Source organism: Lissotriton helveticus, chromosome 6, assembly GCF_964261635.1.
Source record: "Lissotriton helveticus chromosome 6, aLisHel1.1, whole genome shotgun sequence".
Classification (NCBI taxonomy): Eukaryota; Metazoa; Chordata; class Amphibia; order Caudata; family Salamandridae; genus Lissotriton; species Lissotriton helveticus.
Window position 1 is genome coordinate 1,105,120,662 of NC_136067.1, and position 27,801 is coordinate 1,105,148,462.

The window sequence follows — 27,801 nt, forward strand, 5'->3', positions numbered from 1 at the left end:
CTAATGTTTCTGTGTTTGTTGTAACACACATTGGTAGTCCTGATTTCAGATGCACGGACTCAATTTCGTGTTAGTTTTTTATATGCTGTTATTTTGTGTTGGCTGGATGATTTTTTATATATGCAACGACATTTTGATAACTATTGCCCACTGCAAGCCCTGCGTTCATTTGCGACCCTTCTGTATTTAACAGCCAGTTATTGTGCGCAAATTTGTGTACTAACATATTATACCTTAAAACATGGTTTTGATGTTTCTAATACATATGTGTGCATTATTTTAAGGGTGAAAGCAATTTGTACCTGAACTCAGCATGCACTAGATTCGCATTCGGGTGAAGATTCGTGTTTATGACTAACAGTGTCTTTGTGGAGTAGTGTTGTTGTCGTGAAAAAGTTGCATACACCGAGTGTAATGGTGATTGTACATTAACATAACGTAATTCCGGCGAGGCCACGTGCCAGTCCTGCTATAAACCAAAACGTACCCCAGCAAATGCTCAAAACCGGCACACACTGTATAGAACACAATATGGTGTTTACATTGTAAAAATAATAATCGCAATAAATATCGGGTAGTTGAACACCAAAGCTGCCCAGGCATGATTCTACCCCACGCCTCCGTCTTCCACCGTCCTACACTCCTCTCTCTATCGCATTCAGACAGGTTCTTTTTCACCTCGCAGGGGCGGCTCCTCCACGTGGGCGGATGCGTGTCGCCCCACTGCTTTCTCGCAGTGCAAGAAGCAGAAACATAAAATGGTAATTGCTTTAATTTATTATCATTTTATGTTTGGTTGCCGGCGGGTGGGTGGGGCTGCTCTGCGAGCAGGGGAGGAGTGGTGTGCTCACTCCTGAGTGCTAAAAGACTGTTTGGTCGGCCCACTGGGGCCGCTCAAACCAGTCATGCGCACCCTGCCTTTCTCCATGCGGCCTGCAATGCAGCCTGCATGGAGAACATGGCCTCCCCATCAGCCCCTGGCTGGGCGGTGTCCCGACCAAACACAAAGCTGCTTGCTGCGTTGTGATTGGCTGCTTGCTTCCTGTTTGTGACAGAGTCAGGAGAGCAGGAGCAGAAAAGACCCAGCCAGGGGAAAGGTAAGTGGACCCTGCAGTTGGCGTCTGTCTGCCAACCTGAGAATCTCTAACTGCCTCCTCTGAGGTCCTGGTGGACTTTAGGAGTGTATTTCTTTGGTCGATAGGGACTTACAGGACTAAAGTCAGAAAGTAATATCTTTTTTTTTTTAAGTTTGAAGTTTATTATATCATAGAGTCAAAAAGAAAACTTTACAATTGCAAGAGAATACAAAACATAGGAAAATGATTATAGGAAATGTTACCTGAAGAAAAAGGGAAAGGTAAGGGAGGGAAGAAGGGGGGGAGATGAGGGAGAAAAAACAGGGAAACATGGAAGGTACAAGTCATAAGGCATCAAATCTATAAAGCAAGTAACACATTGCAAGAATTTCACTGGATGCAAACCATTGACGTGTAATGAAATTCAATATGATATATAAAACATAAGGAACCTGTATTGTGAGAAAATTCAAATAGTAAAAGAATATAACAAGATAACATAACCCTTTATGGAGGTTTACGAACTTCATCAGCAGTGGTGATAGGAGAAATCAGGGTAAGATACGTAGTTAAAGGCAGCCACAAAAGATCCATTTTAATAGACAGGGAAATTGGAGGGACGTAATTGGTATCTAGTCTATGATGGAAACAAACAGCATTCCACCAAGCTCTAAAAGTGACCTTATCTGATTGTTTCCAGTTGGACGTAATGAGGTGGAGTGCTATTGCTAAAAATAAGTCTATTAGTTTAACATTCGATGGGGAATTGGGCCAATGAGGGGATAAGGAACCTAAGAAGATATTGGAGAGGGAAAAGGGAACCGAGGAGTTAAATATTTTGGTAATTTGGGACCAAACTAATTGCCAGAAGCAAGATATAGAGGGGAATTCAAATAGCATATGTTTTAAGTCAGCATGTGTGCAAGGACAGGACCAGTAAGCAGATGTAGAATCTGAGGAGAAAGTGGCCAGTTTAGCCGGAGTAAACAAAAGTCGTTGATAAACAAAATAAAGAGTTTGAGAGGTGTTAGCAGCTCGGGATGTTTTATGAATTGTAAGCCATAACCTATCCCAAACAAGTGTCGACCAACATTCTGATAAATCCGTTTCCAAAGCCAATTCGGTTTTAGTTTTATTCCTACCAGAAGGAAGAAGAAGAGTCTTATATAAAGAAGAGGCTGAGGGAGAAGAGGTTAATATAGGAAAAAGAGTAGAGCATCTAGAGGGTAAATCTGGAGAGGAAGGAAAAGATTAAGGTATTGAAGAAGCGAGGGTAGTAGAAGGGCATATTGACGCTTGAAAGAAGATGGTAGTGAGAATTTCTTCTGAAGGTCAGGGAAGGACAAAGGAACATTGTGTAATAATAATTGAGATATCCAAAATAATCCCCTAAATTTCCAGGATTTCCAATAAATGGTACTATTCTTAATACGTAAGAGAGTATTATGCCATATGGGTTGTCGATCCAAGGAGGAAGAAGAAGGATACGATGATGGTAAAAGTGGAAGAAGAAGTCTGCGAGTATGAGAGATGACTGGAGAACGGAAAGATGGAATCGGAGTTGTAAAAGAAAGAGATTCAGTAAAATCAAAAGGAAGAAGAAAAGATTGTTCTATAGAAATCCAAATAGGAGGATGTGGTTCGTGTTCCGTGGAAAGCCAACGAGAGGATTGTTTTAAAGAAAAAGCATAATGGTAGGATTTAAAATCTGAAAATTTAAGACCACCAGATGATTTATCCGCTTTTAAAGAGGATAATGCAATACGGGGTGATTTATCTTTCCAGAGGAATTTTGAAAGTAAAGAATCTATTTTCTTAAAATAGAAACCAGGGATGTGTACTGGAATCATGGAGAGCATATATAATATCAGCGGGGAAAGCATAATTTTGATAGGGTCCAATCTGCCCCACCAAGAAAGAAAGAGCGGATGCCAACGTTCTATGTTGTTGGTTAAAGTTTTGTTAATGGAGTCAAAATTAAGTTTCAGGGTATCTGGAATGGCAGAAGAAAACCACAAGCCTAAATATTTTATTTTGGTAGGTTGCCAGGAAAACCCAGTGGGGGCAGAATCATGTTTGAGACATGTCACGTTAAGTGGAAGTATCTCACACTTATCAGAATTTAAACGATACCCGGACAAGCATGAGAAAGAATCAACCTGATTAAGGAAAGCTGGAATAGAGGAAACTGGATTGGAGCAGTATAAAAGAATGTCATCTGCATGTGGGGAAGTGTGGCTCAGGTGTTAGAGGCGGCAGACCCGGAAGCTGAGATCGGTCCTGGACCAGGGTTCAATTCCCCGCCTCGGCGGGTCTTGGGCTAAAAATTCCACGGACTCGACAATTCTCGCCCCGGTGCCTCCTCGACTCACGGGTTCACACTCTGCGACTCTGGGCAACAGCTTGCTTAATCTCCACAACGGCCCCTCGCGGCGGGATGCCTGACTTTCACCTTGTGGATACCCTGCTATCTCACAGGGGAATATCAGGAAGGGTTCCCTAAGCAAGCGCCGGGAAACCCACTGCGGGTAGCTGTGCGCTATATAAGCTCAACTACATATGGAGATAATTTAACCCCTTCCATGCTCATGACGAGCTCAGCTCGTCATGGCATATACCTCTCAGGTGCTCATGACGAGCTGAGCTCGTCATGACCACACCCGTTTTCGTTGCTGTCCAGCACAGCAGGGGAAACTCTTAATCAGCGATGTGGTTAACGTGAACAGTACCTGATTGGAAACCGGTGATCAATGAATCTTGTCTAATCTTAGTCAAAAAAGGTTCTAGGGCTATGATAAATAAGAGAGGTAAAAGTGGGCAACCTTGCCGTACTTCTCTAGAAAGTGAAAAATAATCAGAGATCTTACCATTTACAAAAATAGATGCTTTAGGATTGGAGTACAGTAAAGAGATAAGAAAAAATTATTTTGTAGGTAAACCTATCCATGTTAATGCCTAAAAGATAAATTCCCAACCAATCCTATCGAAAGCCTTTTCAGCATCTAACGCAATAGCAGAGATAGGGTAATCAAGAGAAGAAGCCTTACAAAGAATATTAAAAAAGACTCTAGAATTGTCAGAAGACAATCGACCCTTCACAAAACCCAATTGTTCAGGTCCGATAAGATGAGGTAAAATAGGGTCAATACGAAGAGCAAGAGAAAGTAATATCTTTGACTAGGATGAACCTGGTTAGTGTAGCCGACTGAAGCTCCATTTCGATCAGCATCAAAGTGCACCTAGGTCCTGTAATACAGTGGCTATTGACTTTCATTGGAACTTTGTGCGTCTTGGGATTATTTCTACTTAAAGCTTTAAAAATTCATATCCTCTATTGAATTTATGGCGTGTTTTTGTCATTTTGCTTATTAAATGTTATTCTATTTATTGTTATTATGTTTTTATTGTTCTGAATTTCAACTTTATTACTGCTTTAATATGGCATAAATACTTTACACATAGCTTCTAAGTTAAACCTACCGGCAAAGCTGAGCCCAGGTTGATTTAGTGGTTTTTATGGAGTACGCTGTCAAAGATTGTGAATATTACTTGAGGTGGGTACTTACCTCCCTGAGCTTATAATCAAAGTTCTTACATGATGAAACTCAACATGATATTGGACTTACATTTGGCGCATATTGACCAACAGATGTGTCTGCACCTTCCGATCCTGTGGCAAACTTACCATCCTTCACAGCACCACGGATGTCAAACATACATGTTCACACTGGCGGAGATCAATGGCCTCATCCTTCTTGATAGCAAAAAATATATATTCCTAGGCACTGGAGAACTGACACAGTACTTTTTAAAAACAAATGGGCCACATAACTGTTTAAATTAGCAACTCCTCATCGTGGTATTTATATATTGCACTGTGAGGTACCAATGTTCAATTGCGTTTCCATACCATTTTTGACATTTTGTGTGCCACTACACCCTTTACCAGCCCATATTGTCCACCCAGATGTAACTTGCCTCCCTATGATTCACCCACCGTGATCTCCTCCTGTGTGTTGTTCCGCTTTTCCTCTTGCCTCTCACAGTACTCATTTAACAGTGCGCTACGCTAGAGAATGGTTTGACCAGATACCATAGTCAACCCTGTACATGGACTTCGAACTTTGGCTTAACTATGAATACTGGCTCTCGTTTTACTGTAAACTAAGTCTATCCATAGTGCAAAGTAATGTTTGTTTTAAGTTTTCTTCATTCATGCAGCTCCTTCTACTACCAGTAGCGGTTGGTGTGAGAGGAGAGTGGCGGGGTGGGGTAGGGGGATGACAATGTAAAAAAAAGGTAAAACAAAAAAACAGAACTTACCTGCAGGCTGCCGCATCGCCCGACTTCTGTTCCTCTCGTGGCTCCACTGCAGGCACAGGCATGCAGACTCCCCTGCGGCCAATCCTGAAGCTGCCCTCATACATGAGAGCAGAAGCGGCCACTGGAGGTAAGAGAGGTGGGGCGGGGTGGGGAGGGAGTCAACAGATGACGAGGGGAATTAAATACAAAAAAGAAAACCACTTATCTTGCACTATCTTGGTGATGTGGCGAATGCAAGGTAAGTGGGTTTTTTACATTTAATTTTTCCTTGTCATCGTCTGTCTATTTATTTATTTAGTGTTTTCTATAGCGCGAACATGACCCAGTGTTAGGGTATCGGAGCGCTTTACAGTGGCGTTTCAACAAAACAAAACATTAGAGGAAAAAACGGTCATTACTGTTTTACACTTCAGTATAGCATATAAACATATATACAGTCAGTAGTTAAATTACCAAGGCGCAGCTAAATAACAAGATAAATTTGTGTACCATCCCCAGGTTAGCGGAGCAATGAATACAAGTGAGCAGTTTATAGACAGCAGTCCTACAATATTGTCTTATGGGAGAAATTTGCTCATATAATGCGATTTTGCTTCCTTTTTTGAAGGTTGTGATGGATGTAATTCTTCTGATGTTTGGTGGGAGTGCATTACAAATTCTCGGTGCTGCTCCTAAGAATGCTCGGTCATAAGTCTTTTTCTTGCAGAAGCGAGCCGGTTTCAGAAGTGAGTCTGTTTTGCTCCTAGAGGGTCGGTTACCTCCCTAAAGCCTAAGTTTCTGAGCCAGGTAACCTTTCGACTCCCTCCCCACCCCACCCCGCCCCGCCACTCTTACCTGCACAGGCCGCCCCTGCATGAGAGCCGGTTCAGAATTGGCTGATTTGTGCTCCCAGGGAGACTGGGAGACTGTTCTTGCTATCACCATCCCAGCAACGCAGCTGGGTTGGAGAGAGCTTCAGTGCACATGACAGTTTGGTTGGCCTGAGACGGCTGGTAAACCTGTTATGCGCACTGATGACAGTGCATAGCACTGCCCGTGGGTGCCTGTTATCCCCCTGGCCCCGTCCCCAAGACTCCGGGAAACAAAATAAAACGATAATAAACCCAGGTTTATTATCCTTTTATTTAAATTTTTTCTTACTTTGCTGGAAGGGGGGTGGGGCGACGCTCCTCTGCCACAGCGGAGGAGCCGCCCCTGTATACTACACTGGGGATTACAAGTAGTTTGGTTACATTGAAATACTGAGTACAGTTTATATTGTAGTATGGATATATTTTATGATATCATTGCCATACTGCGGTATGGAAAAAAAATTGTGAAAAAGTGTTATAAAAATAAATATAAAACTTTATTGTTATAAAAAGATAAACGGAAATTGTCCCAAACAGTGCAATTCAAAGCATTGTCAGGGCGGTATCAAGGCAGCCCTTGGCCCCTGAAAGCACCACCTTACATTAGAGCATGCAGGAATTTACAAAACGCATTTGACTGAGTCACCCACCCTCCCTTAAAATATACCTAGGAAGGTACATATTTAACAATGTCATCTCTTCTCCACATTTTGCCATTAGGTGTAAAATGTTCAGTCAGCATTTATTCTATATTTGATGACTGTGAGGGCCGTCTTCATGAAACCAATCCGACTTCTTATTCCCTAATGTAACATTAAAAAAGCGAAATTGAAATTGAAATGAAACAAGTCAGAAGAGGCATGGAAACGCTGCTTGAAAATAGAGAGTTCATAGTGGGACTTCCCCCCTCCATAGCAATAACCCTTTTGTCACGGTGCTGTGGGTTTCTTCACCTCCACGTGTACATTATTTCTATTCGGTTGGAAGGTTTGCGCGTGAAGAGAGCACAGAGGTGGTGTGTTTGACGTCTCCAGAATCGCCCTGTCGAGATAAGGCCCCTTCTGAGCCCACGCTGAGAGGGTAGACTTCCTGCAGCGTGGGTGTGTTTTTCAGAATGTGGCAAAGTGCTTGCAGAATTGCTTTTTTTAATCAGTGTTTTTCTCTGCAACTTTCAGATGTGACAAGTCGTTCGCCTCGTGGCTCCCATTTTGATACAATTAAAACAAGTCAGGCCGTGTGAGCAGAGACACTCTTGTTTAGTCACCAAAACAATTAGTTTTAACGTCGGTGCTGGTGTAAAATTCAGATAATGGGTATCTGTGTTTTTGCTGCAGCAAAGAAAACAATTATTCTATTAATTTAGGATCCTCAGAATTTGCGAATGACTCCTCTTTTTGCTTATATCCGATCATGAAAACACATTTTACTTGCCTTTTAGTTTGATCAGGCCCAGAAAAGTCACCAAAATAAAAGGCACTGTAACCTGTGTCTGAGTTGCAGTTGCATTGTGTTGTAGTTGCAGGTAGGGTTATAACTGTACAACGAGGGGAAGTGCTTACTTGGAAAGGAGTTTAAGTCCCCCCTTTGTCGTTGTGTGTGTATTGGACCAGGGGGTGCTATTCTCCTGATGTAGGGTATATTTTTATGCTAATCCCAGCTCCTGAACGTGGCAAATTAGACCTTCATTTTAGACAGCCAGTGAAATTCTTGAGAGGACTCGATTTTTTTTTTATATTGTGGAAAAGGTGTTTTTATTTTATTTTATTTTTGTATCCCAATTAGAGCTGGTATGTTGATTTTACTCTGTGCTTATTTTCTGCCGGCGGTTGCGGGTGTTGGGCGCTGGCACTCATTTTAGGCGGCTGGGTCTTATTTTTCAACACCTGTTTTGGCCCAGAGCAAGAGCGAGATTAACAGCACAGGGCAGAGATGGAAGGGGACCAGCAAGAGCGAGATACCGACCCAAAGTGTAAAGTGTAAGGCATAAAGTTGAATTAAGATTAGACAGCTGCAGGGCTTAATTTGAGCCAGTGTTTTATGGTGCTCGGCACCAGCAGTTAATTGTCAACACCAGCGCTTGTGACACTTTGCCACAAGGTGGTGCTGTCTGGTTAATTTACTAATTTAGAGATGATCACAACAGTTCATTTTTAATTTAATAAACATTAAAAATGACTATTTTCTTCCTCCCAAGCCATTCTTATAGCTTTGGGGGCCTGAAAGAGTCCGAATTGTCACACTTGCAGGAGTGTGATGGTTAGACTACCAATATGAGGTGAGTCACTGTAAGCGGAAAATCTGTAGCAAGTACGTTGTCATCCAAATCTGGCACAGAGTACGTGTTCTGTACTTGAAGCGGGTACAGAATGCGTAGTCTTTGGCAAGCAGGAATGCACAGGACAAACTATCGGTCCTGAAATACGAGGTGCTAAGAAAAACCACTGGAGATTATAATTGTGATTTTTTTATGGAAAGGCGGATAAAATGACCAGGCAGTATGGTGATTGAATTTAGAACAAACAGAACCAGACAGCCCTGAAGAAGTCGAGGAGTAACCCCACTACGATGAAACACGTGTTGGCTGGGTGTTGTTGAATTAAAGAAAAAGACCATAAGAGACTTTACTTGATTTCGTTTTGTGCTTCAACTCTATGATGAACTTTCATTGAACATTAGGGCGTGTGCATAGGATAGGGTATTTATTACTTGAGGGGCCCTGGGGTCCAACAATTTTGGGGGTGCTAGGGGGTTTTCCCTCACCTTTTGCACCGCATGAATTACAGATGAGCACATACCGACGCTAACTTGACAGGCGCCAAGTTTCCTAGACATTAACACCCCTGTAGCACCAGTACCTATGATTTGAAAGCTAACAAGAGCTGTGCACTTAAGAGCCTACAATGTGACAGAGAACACAGACTACAGCTAATCTCAAATACATTAGGGATTTTTTTTATCCATTTAAAAAACATATGATTGAGGATCCACCTGAATAGAAAACAAAACCAATATAGAACCAGTGTTCAAGTTTTTGAGACTTCTGGTTTGTGCAGCGGGATGAGGAAGACGGGATAAGACGATTAATAGTTACCTGGCCAATTTTCCACTTTTGATCATGTTCCCTAATTTCTTATTGGTAGGGTCTTTTTCGAAGTTCCATGTTTGTCTTTGAATGTTCTTCCTTTATTTGTAAATGTCGTTATTTCCTGATGAAGCGTGTCAACATTGACCCGTTAAGGTTGCTGAGTTTCTCAGGGTTAGTAAAATTCGCCTTGACAGGTTTTGATGCTTTTGCTATTTAGATACAAAGATTCTTGCGTCTTGGTTTTTGCTTTTGATTTCATAACTGTTGAACTCAGGTTTATAATTTATGTTGAAATGTGTTCTTTTTTAAATTTTTTATTCTACATATGCATACAATTAAATGGGCCCAAAGGACATCTCGCAGAGAAACCAAGAAATATGGAAACTGTTAAGAAAACAAATAGAGAATTTTGAGCAAGGCCATATCAATGTTTATTAAAATATTAACAAACATGATCAAAAAGTAACAATTCTGCTAGACATTCTTCCCAACCAGTCACCTTTTGTACCTCTCTTTCCCTTGGATAGACCAGCATGTGCTCCAGAATGTGCATAGGATTGACTTTAAAAAAAAGTTGTGGTATGGTATGTTGCTTGTATTTGCAGCGTCCGCCTACTGTAGAATGATTGAGCCTAGCTTTGTAAAAACCTCTGAGGAGTCCAGAAGAACCCATGTTCTATGCAACAATTAGCATGCAATAGATAAGCTGCTCCTGGGATTGTGCATGATTTGCATCACAGTTCCACGTCTGTGTCTTCGAAGATTTCAACAGAATGGCCATCAGGCCATGGCTTATAAATTGCTCTTAGAGTGGGATTGTTTGCATTGTTTTATACTTTTGATTCTACATGACCTGCTTGAGGCAATTTTCTAGATCAACGGTGAATTCTCCTGGGTATCTCATTTTTTTCTCATTGAAGTCGAGCATAGTTTTTAAAGCCATGTTAATTCAATGATGAGTCATTATATAAGTAAAAGAAAATGTTTAGTGGTAGTCAGACAAAACTCCATACCAATAACATTTTCAGAATTTAGGTCAGATTCTCAAAGTGAAGTAGGTCGCAAATACTGGGTGCAGAGACTGACTCACCAATCATATTGCGATATGACCTTCATACTAAAAGGCTGCATCGCAAAATTCCCCTTTTGCAGAACGTTGCAGAACAATCGGCCCATTGAATATAAATGAGTCGTGTGTTTTTTTGCAACCTACTGGGATTGACCATAGACTCAGGGATGGTGATCTGCAAGGGACAGCATACCCCCATCCTTACATTCACATTCACAAAGTTTGAAGTTTTGTTTGTTAATCAGCACTTCTCCTTAAAAGTTTGCCGTTTGGAAAGACATTGGGGGTTGGAGAGAAATTATTCCCATTGGGCCCAGTGTACCCTTTGTGATTCGGTTACCACCACCTTTGAGATGTCAATAACCTTTCAGTGGTTTGCAACCACAATTGTGGTCACAAACTATTCATACATTTCAGTGTGAATTGCAATGAGAAGGGGATGCCCCTTGTATGTTTCCTTCTTAATGCCTATTCAGAATAAGTCACAAAACTCACATTTGAAAGGCTTTTCAAAATCACAAGTGATTTAGTACATGTCCAAACACCATTTTGCAGTCACAAATCCTGTGATTTTGGGACTCGCGGGGTTGGAAACCACAAAATGGCTGCATACATCCAGACGTTAGTTGTTTGTATCACAGTCTGTGGTTATACCAGGCAATCATGGGTTTACGTTAGAGAATAATTAATAATCTAATTCCGTGGTCCCAGACCACCTTAAATGCACCATCTCCATATCTGGATCCTGGTGGCCTTCAAATAAATAATTCTTAACAATAGTCCCTCTTATCTGACCTTTGGCTCCATTTACTGATTGAAAGAAGTCCATTTGGTTTCCAGTTCCTATCTATAATCTTTCTGACCACAGCAAAACATCTAGTGTGATACTCAACAGGAACCTTACCAGTTAGGTATTACTTATGAGGTTCAGTTACTTGCCATCAGTGTATGCAGCCTGGGATGAGCTCAGTGCTTTTCAGAAAACCCTCTGTGATGGGCCTTGCCACAGACGGTAATGGAAAAGCACTACCATTGCAACAGCAGTTGCATGTGACATCAGTCCCAGGTTTAAACCTGCTCGCTCTTTTTTGGCTTATGTAAAACCTTTCTATACAACATGTAAGAAATAAATATTTCTGATATGTGTGTTCCTGGATACATTCCTTGTTGAGCGCAGTGGTATTCCTGGGGTAGAGGATATCACCCCACCCAATTCCAAAACATCCGGTGTTCCCACACCTCGGCTTGCTGAGTTTATGAATACAAGGCTCGATTTTACCAGGTATATATCCTGTGGTAAAACAACTTATAGGACTAGGGCAGGCAGAAGTCAAAGGTGCTGTGCCGCTCCACAACAACCTCTGAGCCGGCCCCGGACCCTACATTCTCTCCAGCCTCTCACTTCAGTTCCGCGACCTTCATTCTCTCTCCCCCCGCTTCCATTTACCACCTGCACATAGCGCCCTATTGAATATGCAACTGTTTTGAGTTTCCCTTTGCTCAAGGGGACTGAGCATCCACCTGTGTGTGATTTCCCCCAAGACATTCTTAATCTTTCTCAGATATTTTATTGTCAACAGCCCTTAAAACTCTAGCTCTGCAGCACCTGTGAGCAGCATCCTGTTGGGCTGTTTCAGCACACTCTTTGATCTTCACTCAGACTGTTTATGACCCTGTATGGTCTCAGGCCTCGTCTAGAAGCATCCTCTTTGCATTTACCTCACTTACTCATGGCGGAACCACTTTTCAGATATTCAAGTCATTACCTAGAACCCTTCCCTGCTCTTTCCTTGAGGCTTGCTTGAGCTGATTTGTGGAACATCTGTAGCCCCCAGTTCACACTGGCTGTGCTTTTTTAGTGGCCCGGGGGCCATGTGACTCCTCTCACACCTTGCAGCTTTCTATGGAGACAAACATTGCTTCTGGTTCCAAACTGTATAGCCGACCTTTGATCCACTTTTCAGGGACACTGTGCCTGTAAAGGACCCCGACAGTGATCGCAAAATGACTCAGCCATTGAGAATTGGAGTCAAATGCCATGGATGGAACTGAATACCTGAGTCTTCTTCTCTACTGAGTCCATGCCTTGTTCAACAGATGTGTACTGTCAGTTTTTGTTTTTCCTGTCACGTCTCTGCTGGCCGGGTCTTGTGGCTCAGTGGATTAATGCATCCACTGCAGGGGCCTGTGTTCAACCGCATAGTCACAGGTTCAATTCCCGGTGGGTCCACTCAGCCTTTCATCTTTTCAGAGATGGATAAAATGAGTACCATTGAGTTGGGTAACAATAAAACATGTTATTCAGCGCCAAGATGCCCCTGTGGGGGTGGACATGCGCTTTACAAATACTCATGTTATGTTATGTGATCATATGTTATGATCGACCTGGCCCTGGCCAGACCATCTTTCTGGAGGAACATGTTCTTCCCTGATAGAGAGACATAGGCTCCTCATCACCAGATTGAGGAACCCTACACAAACTCCTGGAAGCAGTTTTCTTTCTGTCTCCACGACACTGTCTCGGTCTCTTGCTGGGTCCAAGCTATCCCAAATGCAGAAACAACAATTGATGGACAGAATGCAGCACAATGTCATACATTCACCCCAGTACAAGGATCTGGGCCTAAATCCATCGTTTCTTTGCACTCCACACCACCCCAGGTCAGACATGGCCATATGTCAAATCAGCCGTGACCCTGTGCCCCAAGCTATCCCAGGCAGGAAACTCCTGTTTGCCCCCTAATACCTTCAAAAAATGCACAATTCTTCGACACTAGTAAAATATTTGTGTATTATGAGTGCATTCTGGGGTCAGAAATCATTTGCTATAAGGACTAAATTGTCAGACCTTTATCAAGAGAGTACTCTGCTTTGAATGATGAAACAATACGCACTTTCAAGGACTTTCTTAATGTATGACACCTGCAGGATTTTAGAGCTCTGGGTTAAGATAGACCCCAGATGATGTCATGTGCAGGTGTTCGCGCCTTGTGGTAAAGTATGTAAGTGCAATACCTTTTACATCTTTTGATGTTCACCACATCTGTGGTGAGCAGAAGGGGCTACAGCAACCAAACAAGTTGCATGAAGGATGTCAGTAGAACATATTAAGTGAGGTGCCAGTGAAGGTAGACTACACATCTTTGTTCAACTAAAACAGATCGCATTTTATTTTGTAAATAACTTGCTAAAATCTTTGTGAAATAAGTCTGAGTGTCAGTGATATATTGAGTTGTTGATTTTAAGGGTGTGTTTGAACTGTGTATTTCTTGGTGCACTGTAATATCGCCTTCCTTGTAGTCACCTTAACATCAGCATTTCACAATACTGAAGATTTTCTTACTTCCTGAATAACCTAGTTAACACATGTCTTTCAGTACCTTTCAAAATTTTTTTTTCAGGTTTCTGAAACTTTGTATAATACATACTTTGCATATGTGTAATATATTCTTTGTACCATGTGTACAACTTAATATAATGTTCACTGATAATTCTAAGTAAGTATCATTATAAAATAAGTTCATCGTCCAACATTTCCATTGACGGCCCGCCTCTATGGTTGACCTTTTGTGAGTCACTGCCCTTCGAAGGCAAGCATCACGCATCCTGTATACTCCCAGAATGCTGTCTATTGCTGTCAAGTCCATTAATTGCTTCACTCATTAATTTAAATCCGCACCACAGGACAGGCGATTAACATGGATCAATTTGTTAATTTACCTTGTCAAAAGTCACAGGTAAATGTACATCTGAAAACAGGGGGTCGCCAGTTTCAGCTTCAACTAGCCGATTAGAATTGTAAATTCCTTGACAAATCACTGCCATACATAAGAAACTATATATCTGTGCTGCTAGGTAGCCCAGATGATCCTAGCAGGAGACTGGTTGTTCGATGATAGGAATGACCCGCATTGCACCTTGAACTCGACACCTTTTTATCAAGGTGGCACCATACACTTACGGCTGCCCTCTCCCTCATTCTCATCCACAAATAATTCCGGTTCCCTTACTATGCTGGGGTGAGGCACTGAGACACATTCAATGACTGGCCAAACCAACAAATTTGTCTCCTCTGTGGTATGGAGCTCAGTTGCGTCAGTTTGCCCTGGGATCTGACTATTGACATTGGCAAGGTGACCATATAAAATCTTTTGAACAAGTTGCACAGACCTATAACCCGCACTGATCCCAGTTTTTCAGATCTCTCCAGCTCTGCCACACACTATCTGCACATAATGAAGCTCAGAAGGATTTCTCTAGTTTAACTCTCTGGAGACCAAATTAGTGCTTGAACTGTTGGGACGCAAGCACATTTCCAGACTGTTTGCTTTCCTACTCCTTAACTCCTCAGACACCTTCTTGAATGCTTGAAAACTAGGGAGCCAAGACTTATGTTTAGAGTTAAAGAAGGGACCACTCAGAGGCCCACTAACCATCCCCCAGCCCCCCATCTTGGCCATAATATGCCCTCCATTTGCCCCACACCTTGCTGAATTTCCTGGGGCACCCACTTGCCTTATAGGTGACCCTTTCTGTCGCCATGTACATATCCATTCCTGACTTCTCTCTTGGAGCAGGGGAGCGGTTGCAGTCCCCCGAGATCGTGCTATGTCCCGTTTCGCCACCACAAGGGCTAACATAGCGAAAATGAGCTGCGGTCGGCCCAAATCTACATCCCCGGGTATGCCCAACAATATGAATTTAGGGTCCAATGGTATTGTTGTTTCTAGAACCTTGCTCAATTCCCCCAATACCTTCTTCCAGTAGGTCTGTATTTCGCTGCAGTCCCAGATGGTGTGATAAAAATCTTCCTGCTCATAGCCACATCTGACTACTAGGGTCGCTGGCTCGGCTCATTTGGTGAAGTCTAGCCCTGTCATTATGGACTCTATGGAATATTTTATATTGGATGAGGCAGAGACAGAATTTAATAGCCACCTCACGATGGTGCATCATGGCTGCTTCCCAATCTATGTTTTCAAGTGCGCCTAAGTTCAGTTCCCAAGTCTCCCTCAGCCTGCCCAGCCTGTCTGGTGCATTATTATTCAAGGTCCGGTATGTAAGTGATACTGCCTTAGTTAGGAATGCGCTCCTGTAGCAGGCGCCCCTCCAGTGGTGCATAGTCTGGTAGCGAGGAGGAGAGTAACGTCTCTGCCTGCCAGGCATGCCGAAATTGTGCATACTTGAAAAACTGGGAGTTTTGCAACACAAAATCTGTCTGCAGCGAGCGGCAACTTTTGAGTTTACCCTTGGCTACGATGTCGCCTATGGTAGAGATACCTATGGCATCCCATCACTTGAAGCCCCTCAGTTTTGGGATTTCTTTTAGCCAGGGACAGTGTCAAACAGGCGTCTGCTTAGTAGGTTTGCGATCCCACCCCATTGCCCTCATTGCTCTTTCCCATGCTTCTATCGTGGCTTCGGTGGCCGGGAGAAGTCACCCCTACCCCGTCCCCCAAAGAGATAATGCAGGCAGGTACGACCCGCCCTGGTTTCCCTCTCCAGCCTGTAGATGGGATGGTCTGCCGTGGCGTGTATCCAGTCATTCACCGGGGTTAGGTGTTCCGCCCAGTAGTAGGCCTCTATATCTGGCAGCGAGATCCCCCCCATTGTATTGATTTCTTTGCAACGTAGTCAAAGCAATCCTTTGTTGTTTCCCAAGCCATAGGAGGGAGCGTAATTCCGCCTCGATAGCTCGAAAATTCAGTCTTGAAAAGGGGAAATATGCGTTCTGTAGGGCATAAAGAAAACGGGGCAAGGTGATCATTTTAAACATGGCAGCCCGGCCTAGAATTGTGAGAGGAAGGGATTTCCATCTCTGTCCGTCTTCTGTAAAATTGGTTATTACCCGTTGGATGTTCCTCTGGTAGGAGAGGCTCTTATCTGTAGTGAGGTAAATCCCTAAGTAGGTGAAGGGGCTGGCATTCTTGATAGCCAAGCGTGATATTGTGCACCACCATCATCAGGCTGATCCTTGGTCTGTGGGTGAATGGCAGAGTGGCATGAGCTATTGTGTGAGCAGTGTATAAGTGGAGAGGCTAAAAAAGAAATCTGAGAAGACATGGGGTCCACAGACGTCTTGACATGGTTTGACATAGCTTTACCTGTGGCTCTTTGGATCCACTAAACACTCTATCTGTGTGTCATCACAATTCATATGAGATGTAATTGGCATGCCGCTCCCTTTGTATCTATTTCATTTGACTTATGTTTTTATAATGCATTGCTAATAAAACCAGTAAAAATGATAAAAAAGAAAGGGTATATTTGTAATACTTCTTATGTTATTCCAGTGCAACTAATGCAGTTCGATAATGGTGGAACTTTCCATATTCTACCTTTGCTCGGAAGGAAGTGTAGGTTTTTCTTTCTCCAGGACAGCTCAGTTCACTACACTTGAGTCTTTCTTTACTGCCATAGGTATGGCTTTCTTACAGCCTAATTGTAAGAGGCTCATATCGTAATGGGAAGACTCAGACAGTAATAACCTGAGCTTACTAGCTATTAGATACATGATATATTGGTTTCCCACCAATCCACTATTAATGTAGTCAATCATGACTCTAGTGTTTATGCCATTGCTAGTAAGCAATCGGAAGGTGTACCCGTTATTTCAATAACACAAACACCCCTTGGGTCCAAGAACTTGACTAACGGTTGTCTCAGTGAGAGAAACAGGAAAAACAGTGCTGTAGGAAGGAAGGCGGGGTAGGGGGGTCCCTTTTTAAGGACGTTTTCCCTCACACACCAAAGGTGTTACGCTTCATCATGGGGATACCTCCTCGCGTCACTAGCCTAGTTGTGACGCGACCTACAACCCCCTCGCTGCGAGGGAGGAGCTCGGGATGTTTTAATGAAGAAGAGGGGTACTACTAAAACCCAAGGTGAGCGATTGTGTGAGTGACGTAATGCAGTGCTGGCTATCTTCTCCAGCCCCCCATTGTGTATTGTACCCGTTATTTCACACTCAAACCTAAGTCAAGCAGCCAAACATGCGCCCTAAAGAACAATGACATTATTCCCTAGTTGAAGCTCTTCTGCCGGAATTGCCTGCCCGTGCCCTTAAATAGGCCTGGGCGTAGGACTACGCTGCGCTCGCATAGTTTGCGCAACTACGCGCTACGCGAATTGCATGTAGCACAGTGCAGAAACGCATAGTGTAGCAGGCATTTTTTGCTTGCTCACGGTCCTCAACATCAAGTTGGAAACCACGAGCGAGCAAAAGATTATCCCGGCGACACTTTTTCCTCGTTCGCGATCCGCAACATCAAGTTGCCAATCGCGAGCGTGGAAAATAAACCTCCCGGCGAGATTCTCAACGCGGGGAGGTTAGGTTTCTTATTGCAAGTGGTCCTGTATGCTCGCGACTGCTTGCGATGAAAAACTACCAGTTCGCGTTGAGAAAGCTGCCGCTCGAGTACAAATCTACTTGAGCGGCAGAAAACGACCGCTTGCACTGTGCAAGATGCGGTTTGCACTGATTGCACAGTGCGGACAAGCATCTGGCACTGTGCAATCAGGGCAAACAGCATTTTGCACATTGCACTACGCAGTTCGAGTAACTACGCGTAGCTTGCGTAGTGCGAAGTATTGTATTGCATTGTATTGTATTTCGTTCTTATATAGCGCGAACTGTCACCCTACGGGTATCCTGGCGCTGCACTTCGGGTAGCGCTACTATGCGAACTTCGCCCAGGGTTACCCTTACATTAAGAGGGGTGAGACTTAAACTTACCAATGGACATGATTTGTATCTTTCAGCGATGACTTGCGGGAAACTGCACTGACATTAGAAGTTCAAAGCATTTAAAGAAATCTAAAATCCTGTCTCATGTAATCACTGATCAACAATGGGATGAAGAGCTATAACTATATTTACTCACAGCTCCGAAGGAGTGTTACTGCTTATAGATGTAGACTTATAAAAATTGATCCAGCATACCGGGGAAAGGGAGAGGGACAGGGAGAGGGAGAGGGGGAAGGGGAGGGTGACACACGTCGGCCCTCACAGTCACAACCTAGGCCAATTACCAATGTATAAATCAATTTGGACATTACTCAGGAAAACCGCTATACCTCCGCTGGTTGTCTTGGTCCACATTCAAAATAGCTCTACAATGTCAAATGCTGCTGAAAAGTCAAACAAATCAGGAGGGAGCTCCTGGCAGGAGTGTAGTTCTTGTCACAGTGACCAGTGCCACTGCATGGTGCATCCCCCTCATTCCTATCGTAAAACTAGTTTGGGTGGATAGCAGCATTTTACGTTTATCCACAAATATATCATGACAAACTTCCATGACCCAGGCAAAGTGCTTAGTAAAAGGAGACAACATTGGCAGAATCAGTGTTGAACCTTAATCTACAAAGATTCTTAATGGACAATTTAAAGTTCCTTGAACATTTTTGAGAGATTATTTTTTAATGGTTTGTCAGCACCTACATGCTACAACCTAAACGCTAAGGCAAAACTTGTTTGTTCAATTATTTGTTTATTTATTAAGTGAATTCTTCTTGGTAATTGAGTAGCATGCTGTACATAATTATCCACCTATCTGTTGTACATGGAGTCACCAATGGCATTGGCCATGTTTACCTGTATTTCCTTAATTATGTTTTACTGTTTTTTTTTTTTAGATTAATGCAAACCACAAATAAATCAGGGATCTTTCTTGTGAAAATGCGCAATCATGTTCCCCTCCTACCCTTATCCAGCGAGCACACCGATGGCTATCGCGTCCCACACAAACTTGCAGGGGGTCCGTTTGTCTTATTTATTATTCCTTGTGGCTATGGACTGGTGATTCACTTTCACCTATTTTCCCCGGAGCTTTCAACACTAGAAATCCGATTTGCAGAAGCATGCTGAGAAGGACATAGTCGTGCTGGATCTTCATCTGGATACTGATCAATTGGGTGAAAACATTTTGAAATTTGGCCTTATTCATCTTTCTGTTTCCCTCTTTACGTTATTGCAATGGTTCCCGGCTTGGATCGATGAAGGAGCTCCATCTTCAGCTGTGCACTCTTTGTTCCAGATTCACAGACTTAGAAGCTGGTGCACCCACATTTTGCCTGATATTTCATTTCTCACCTTTCCAGCAACCTGTTGTCGTGGCCACTTGGTCTGACAACATTCAGACTTCTGCTGCCTTGGCTATATTTCTTTTTACTCTACCCAGAGGTTTCCAAACTTATCAGCTCGATCCATTTTCCCTGCCTTTGTTAGTCCCGTAGCTCAAATTCTAGGCTGTCAAACCTTTGCAGGTAATTGCTTTTGGTGTACCCCCTCCTTGCAGTCACCTCTTCCCTGCCTCATCTGCCAGCTCGTCTTTGACCACCGGGTCCTGTGGGTGCACCAGATCAGACGGATGTATGACGTTACAACTCATACTTTTACAACGCATGCCATTACAACGAATTTTTTACAACGCAAAAACTTTTACAACGCATGTATTTACAACGCATGTTTTTACAACGCAGGTACCTTTACAACGCATACCATTACAACGTAAGTATTGGTAATTATATATTATTTTTTTTAAATTTAAAATAATTTAAAATAATTTAATTTAATTTAATTTAATTTTATTTTATTTTATTTTATTTTATTTTATTTTATTTAATTGATTTAATTTAAATTTAATTGTATTTTATTTTTACCTTATATCCCTGTACCCCAAAAACCCAAAACTGACCCTGAACCCTAAAAATACCCCTGTACCCCAAAAACCCAAAACTGACCCTGAACCCTAAAAATACCCCTGTACCCCAAAAACCCAAAACTGACCCTGAACCCTAAAAATACCCCTTTACCCAAAAACCCAAAACTGACCCTGAACCCTAAAAATACCCCTGTACCCCAAAAACCCCAAACTGACCCTGAACCCTAAAAATACCCCTTTACCCAAAAACCCCAAACTGACCCTGAACCCTAAAAATACCCCTTTACCCAAAAACTGAAAACTGACCCTGAACCATAAAAATACCCCTTTACCCAACAACTGAAAACTGACCCTGAACCCTAAAAATACCCCTTTACCCAAAAACTGAAAACTGACCCTGAACCCTAAAAATACCCTTTTACCCAAAAACTGAAAACTGACCCAGAACCCTAAAAATACCCCTTTACCCCAAAAACCCCAAACTGACCCTGAACCCTAAAAATACCCCTTTACCCAAAAACTGAAAACTGACCCTAAAAATGCCCCTTTACCCAAAAACTGAAAACTGACCCTGAACCCTAAAAATACCCCTTTACCCAAAAACTGAAAACTGACCCTGAACCCTAAAAATACCCCTTTACCCAAAAACTAAAAACTGACCCTGAACCCTAAAAATGCCCCTTTACCCAAAAACTGAAAACTGACCCTGAACCCTAAAAATACCCCTTTACCCAAAAACTGAAAACTGACCCTGAACCCTAAAAATACCCCTTTACCCAAAAACTGAAAACTGACCCTGAACCCTAAAAATACCCCTTTACCCAAAAACTGAAAACTGACCCTGAACCCTAAAAATGCCCCTTTACCCAAAAACTGAAAACTGACCCTGAACCCTAAAAATACCCCTTAAAAAACCCAAACATATAAAATTTAAAATATAATTATATACTTACCAATACTTACGTTGTAATGGTATGCGTTGTAAAGGTACCTGCGTTGTAAAAACATGCGTTGTAAATACATGCGTTGTAATGGTTTTTGCATTGTAAAAGTTTCGTTGTAATGGTAGTGCGTTGTAAAAGTTGCGTTATAATGGTTGTTTCCCGATCAGACCAATCTTTTGTGTAGGCCTGCAATGTCTCTACCAAGTTTCCCACATTCTCCCATAGTTTTGCAGACCATTGATCTTGCCTTGATATCCATGTAAGCAGCAACACTAGCCACCATCCCACTACCCTCGAGTAGACCTTCAGGAACAGAGAAATCAGTAACGAGGGCACAAGTCGAGGATGAGGTCTCCGGTGGCCAATATAGGTTTCCCACCATTCCATTGTATTGTAGAATTTCTCTAATGCTGTTCCACCCCTTGATGAGGCCCCATAGTTCTTTCTGATTAGTCAAGTAAGTAGCTAATGTGTTTTTTGTGCATGCTCTGAAAAGAGTGTTGGTTGAGGTGTCACATATGAATGACATTGTGGTGCTGTGCGTGAGCCCTAGAGATTTGCTCCATTGTCTTCATGTCTCCGTGTGCTTTAAAGCCTTTGGGGCTTGCCAGTCGGACAGCCTCTGAAGAGACTTCAGTTAGTCTAAGGTACTTTCCAATGCTTTGGACCTCATGAGCGGAGCAGGCTCTGTTGAGCCACCAACTGATCTAAGATACTCTCAACTTCTTTGGCTTCTGATCGAAAAGGCAATATATTTTTTTTCACAACCGATTTTATTCTTTTTTAGAGGTACAGAATGGGCAGTGCCCGACATATATATTACAATTAACAAGTAATATTGAAAGTACCATGTTTTTATATTCCAAAACAAGTTGGCTTGTAAAATATCAGGCCAATCAACTAATAAGTCGCACCGAACTTCACTGGTTACTCTTGGCCGCATGCAGTGGAATATATGTTGATCTATATTCCTGGTTGTCTGTTTATGGCATATTGATGTGTCACACGTATTGCTAGGGACTTTATGGAAGGTTCGGGTGTGGCAGAGGGAAAAGGCAACATTTTAACTGCTTTCATTTCAGTACAACAAATGTCTTTGTGTCAAGTTTCGGCCATCCTCCTGCAGGTAAGTACCCTAAATCCTTAAGCTACCTTTTTTTTAATAAGTACTTACTCGTATTCCCTTTCTTAGCTCATGATCAGCCACCCCCTGCCCTGGTTTAACTCATGCCTGACAATATGCCCCATTTGAACTTGTGGTCAACGGGATTCCTGCTAAGATTACCTTATGTTACCAACGCTAATGCCAGTTGCCAATTATACATTTTCTACCTGTTCTGTCTTGTGTGTATCTTATATTCCATGTTTGTAATACGCTTCTCTTTCAAAGGCTCAGTAGTGTTAAATGCACTAAATGTGGCATTGAATATGGACAGTGAACGGAGTTTGTGAACTTTGGCCTCACTTCACCCAGCTTTGGGCTCATTTTCTAGTACTGTTAAAAAAAGAGGCCTTATCCCCACGCAGTCACAAAGGGCCTCGTTCTGGGAGTTGCTGGCCCCATCTTTATTACAGAATCCATGGTTTCTCCACGGATCCAGTGTGTTTCATCCGGGTGCTTAACCCAAGCATGCAAATTCTCTGTGGAGAAGTAAGAAATTACCGGGGAACGGGGTGCAAAATTACTGATTGCCCCGATAATTGCTTGTGTCAAAGGGTATCCTCAGGTAGCACCTCGTAAACCAGTGTTATTTCAACTGTCCCCCAAGTTACAGATTCTACCGATATTGGTAATTCCTTGGGACGAGATTGAGCATAGGTAGGGCAATTGAATAAGGCCCTTAGAGTACAGAAACTACTTCACAGATGAATAACCTCTATTTTTCCAGTCCCATCATAATGTTGCCGCGTTCCCACGAAGTTGGTAATGGATAAGAAACTTTGAATTATTCCATGTTACTCGACATATGACCATTCCAGTTCATTACGCCTAAAATGGCAATCTAGTCAGTAAACTGTATTCTCTTAGAGTGACGTCCATCATTTATCGAGCCTCAAACTTGAAGTATAGTGGTTTCAGCATCATGATTTTGTTTGCTTCTGGTTTTTACATAAAATAACAATTTGACAGGAAGCAAAACAACCCAAAACAGTGTAACAGCGGCCAACACGTGGCATTCAATACAAATCTGACGGAAACTTTGGGCGAATTATTTTTGAATGCAAACATGAGCAAGCCCCTCTGCGTGCCGCTTATTTTCGAAATAAAACGTTAGTCATCCTTCTGTTTCGGCGATTGTCAGAACCCTTTTTAGGTCTCGGCCTCGAGACCTATTGTGGTTGAAATGCCTCTGAAGGGAGACAGACCGGGGCACGCGCAGATTATGCTTTGTGGACGCGCCTGCCACAAAGCGTGCGCAGAAGCTTCACTCCACAGCGCCACTGACCATTTCCGCACCCACTACCGTCCCGTCCCCCTCCCCATTCAAGCAGCCCATTGTATTCTTGTTTATGTAGACTCTAATGAATTCTAAAGAATGTGCTAGGTACCGCAGCGTAGAGTTTATACGTTTGCTGGATGGTAGCTGTATATATTAATCAATGTGTTTTCTCAACTACGGTTACTCGGATTTCTAACATTTCAACTCTCTGGAACATTCCGAAGTTTACCAAACACATTATATCTACACAGTGCTCCCCGTAGTGTATCCTCTTGAATGCCTGCAGAACTGCATGTTAGTGACACTTAAGACACCACTAATGCACCTCGTTCGTACACCCCCTCCTTCCTTGTCTGCTCACCTTCGCGCTGTCGCCCTTTTTCCTCCAGACTCCCCAGAAGGTTAGGTGGCGCGACTGATCAGCTGTACCTCAGGAGCAGAAGGCGTGCGTGTGTCGCTATGCATGGCCGACTCCGCGAGGAAGGGCAGTGGAGGGGTCCGGTAACACACGCGTCTCATGGGGCACGAGTTCGGAGAGCCGCGACCGAGGTTAGAAATACGTCATTTCTTTTCTACTGGCAACTACATACGTCACAGCTCGCCTGTATCACGCATGCGCACGGATGCCCGCATCTAGTTCCGCACTCGAATGGCGTTTCCCTATAGTACGGCATTTCTATCTGATCTATCTTGCACATATTGGTAAGCTTTGTTTCACGTTTTGTTCTGTCTCTGCATGCCACGTAGCACCCGGTGGTTCATCGCATGTTCACTTATCTTTTTTCGCAATTAACTCAGCAGCCACGGACAGTGGTCCGTTTTCACTGTGGGGTCCTTGCTTGCATTCTTTACCAGAGTTTCAGCTATTTCACGAGTAAAGAGTCATAACTTAATACACGGCCATGAATGTTTTTCACTTGCTTATGTCGTCACTTCATTATTTCCTTTTATCCCGTGCACCGAGATTTCAGCCCATTTTTACATCCTGCATGTTCTCGCATTTTAGTCACATTATTAACAATGCTCACACTCGTGCCCTGTATCATTGTTACACAAAATCAAGACAAGCTTTTATAACGGGATTGCACCAGTCCTATGATCAGCCTGGGCAGCCTCTAAATACTGCGTGCTATCTAAATACTGAAACTATTATTTGGGAGCAGCCAGTGTAACGCAGGGGCCTTCCTCCAAATTCCAAAAGTGCACACACCTTTATTTACTATTACAAGCTCTTTCTTGCCTGCATTGTTACCCACTGTTTGTCAAAGAAATAGTAATTTGCCTGTCACAGAGGGGGAGATAACACTAGAGAGATACAACTCCTGCACTTTGACCCTTAAGTGTGACCTAGCTGATCTCACATAGCCCTACTTTCTAGGTTACTTATCACCTGGATCTGTGCCCTAAGGTAATATTCAAATCTGGAAAATTCTATGCAAAATGCCAAGTTCATATACATCACAAAGCACGTTGCTTCAAAGCACCTGAACTCCACCCCATCACTAATGAAATTGAAGGACTTTAAAACGAGTAAATTTAGGACCGTGCTGCACTCCTTGAAAGTGCAATGCACAGTGTACCTTGCAGACTACTATTCGCAAACAAACACGAACGGAACCCCCTCAAAAAAAATCTCTCCGTTATGTAGAAAAGTCCTTTAAATTGACATGCAGCAAGTGCAATACACAAGAGGAACAGCCCCTCCCCCCCCTTCCAACGCCTTGAAGAACTTTAAAACGAGTTAATTTAGGACCGTGCTGCACTCCTTCAAAGTGCAATGCACAGTGTACCTTGCAGTCTACTATTCGCAAACACGAACGGAACCCCCTCAAAAAACTCTCCGTTATGTAGAAAAGTCCTATAAATTGACATGCAGCAAGTGCAATACACAAGAGGAACAGACCCTCCCCCCTTCAAACGCCACCACAACGAAATACCAGGTGCAAAGTACAACTTGGATCTTCCTGCTAACGGCGACTGTACGCTTCACTCTAAATCCCCGTCAGAAGACCACTCCGAAAAGGACACTCACCGGAGGAAAACATAGTTGGCTCCTGGTGAGACAGAAAGTGAGGATCCGCCCGTACCTCACCACTGTGGATCCTGGGGGCAGGACATCCCCTCAAACAGTGGCCGCTGGTGACTGGATGTAACGTCCCTCTGCTGCGGTTGACTATAGGATCCCATAGAGCGGCTTTATCCACGGGGGGGGCACTGCAGGCAGTACTCTCCGGGGACCTGTGAACCTTCTCTGGCAGCCATGGGCTGGGGCAGCTCACACCCTTAGAGACATAGACAAGGGACTAGCTGTGAAGGCTGAAGCGGCTGCCTCTGAAAAGACATAAAAGTAGGACAAGCGTGAAGGGCGGCTGAGACAGACCAGTGCACGAGCTTAATCTGCTCTGTGAACGCGCTTACACGAGCCGATTCTGGAATGGGAACGCGCTTCCCAAAGACAGCTTTTGCGCGTTAAATTGAAGTTGAGTGGTCCTTTCCGGAAGACCTGCTGGGCGTTAATTATAGGTGAGTGCTCCTGTCTGGAAGACTGTTGAGCAGGCGTCTTACTTTTGTTTTTAGGTCTCGCTCTCGAGACCTATTGTCGTCGAGATGCCTCTCAAGGGAGACAGACCGGGGCACGCGCGGCGATTCTGGTTTGTGGACGCGCACCTAAGACGCACATGCCACAAAGCGTGCACAGCTGGCTCGAGTCAACAGTGTGAACGAGCGAAATTGCAGTGCAGCATGAAATCAAACAGGCCTTCGCGTTTAGAGCTTCGTGGCCTACCTGGTGCTGTGTTGTGTTGTGTAACACGCCCCAGCCACACATCATGTGTCAGGCTGAGTGGACAGTCTAGTCACATTATATAATCACACCGCCCAGACCACCACCAAACCCATCCTTCACTCTCCCTTACAGCTACGCACGTTTATATTGACAACAATAAACTATAACGCCCGTCTGACTGCCCCATCCTTTAACTGGCTGGTACTGAAAAAATGACTGTACATACAAATTAGACATTTTTTTTAGATGATTGTATTTTTCTCTCCTTTTTAAGTTACTATGCATTATATATACTCATCGCCTAACCTGTGAGATATACAAATGCTTTCCGGTGTAAAGCACTTAAACATGCCTTGGGATGATGTCCACTCTATGCAAAACAGTTGACTAAATACTGCTCTGTCATTCTGTGCATGACACCTGTCATACGTGTCGTGTGTCCCTATACACTTAAACACATTTACCGAATATTTACTCCAACCCCAGCAGCTTGATAATAGGCAGCCCTCCACCCCGGGTGCTTCTCACCTTCCACCACTGCCCCAGTCCCCCCCAGCCATGGCCCTCCCCGGGCAGTGCTGCCCCTGCCCCAGGCGTGCACTCAAACTGCGTAGGTCTGCGCCGCGCCGTTGGCCCGGGGCGCAGCCGCACCTGCTCCTGCACGCAGGCGTTCTTCAGCTGCTCGCGGTCCCGCTGGTCCAGCTGGTGGTCTGAGGGCAGCGCCAGGGAAGAGGTGTCCATGTTGGGCTGCAGAGCTGACATGAGGACGGTGCTGCCGAGCTGCGCAGCACCCACCGACCGGAGCACGGTGAAGCCTGCAGGCGCCGCCACGGGGCACGAGCCGCAGACCACGGCAATGTGCACGCCCACAATGCGTGCGCGTCTCTCCCACCCCTCCCCAGTCAAGCAGCAAGCTGCCCATTGTATTTTTTTATTTATGCGTTTAAATATAGCACTGCACTGTACCCGAAGTTGTCAGAGCGTTTTACAAAAGGAACAGAACTGATATAAGAGAACAATACAAGTTAACAAATTGCAAAAGTTACATTACATGAGGCAAAAGTGACAATAGTGAGATAACAAAGTACAAGTGGTAGCAAACGGTGCTTTACTGGAGGAAAAAGTGACATGTGTGCAGGTTACAAAAGCGTACAAAGTACAAGTAGAGGTATAATACTGCAATAAATGGAGGACACTCAAACACAAGAACAAACGTTACATAGGCAATGGTGGCACTTGTGCAAGTATCGAGAGCAAACAAAAAGTAAGAGGTAGCAAACTGTGTGAGCCGGTACGAACAAAAAGGCACACCACTTCACCTGCATGGAAGTGTACACACAAATATGGCTTGTTGTGATACCTTCCAAGTAATGCAGACCAGTGCATGAGCAGACTTTGGTCTGTGAACGCGCTTCCCACTAGCAGGTCTGTGAACGTGCTTCACATGAACAGCTTTTGCGCGTTCATTCAATTTGAGTGCTCCTCCCTGGAAGACCTGCTGCGTTAATTATAGGTCCTTTCCGGGAGAGGTGCTATTATTTAGCAGCGTGGGGCGCCTGTCGCCA

General features: G+C 43.6%; 1 protein-coding gene across 1 annotated transcript in view; it reads left to right on the forward strand.

Moving 5' to 3' along the window:
* Nucleotides 1–27,801, forward strand: part of ACOXL (acyl-CoA oxidase like) — a 969,051-nt gene that overhangs the window by 515,749 nt on the left and 425,501 nt on the right. The gene's annotated exons all lie outside the window — the stretch shown is intronic.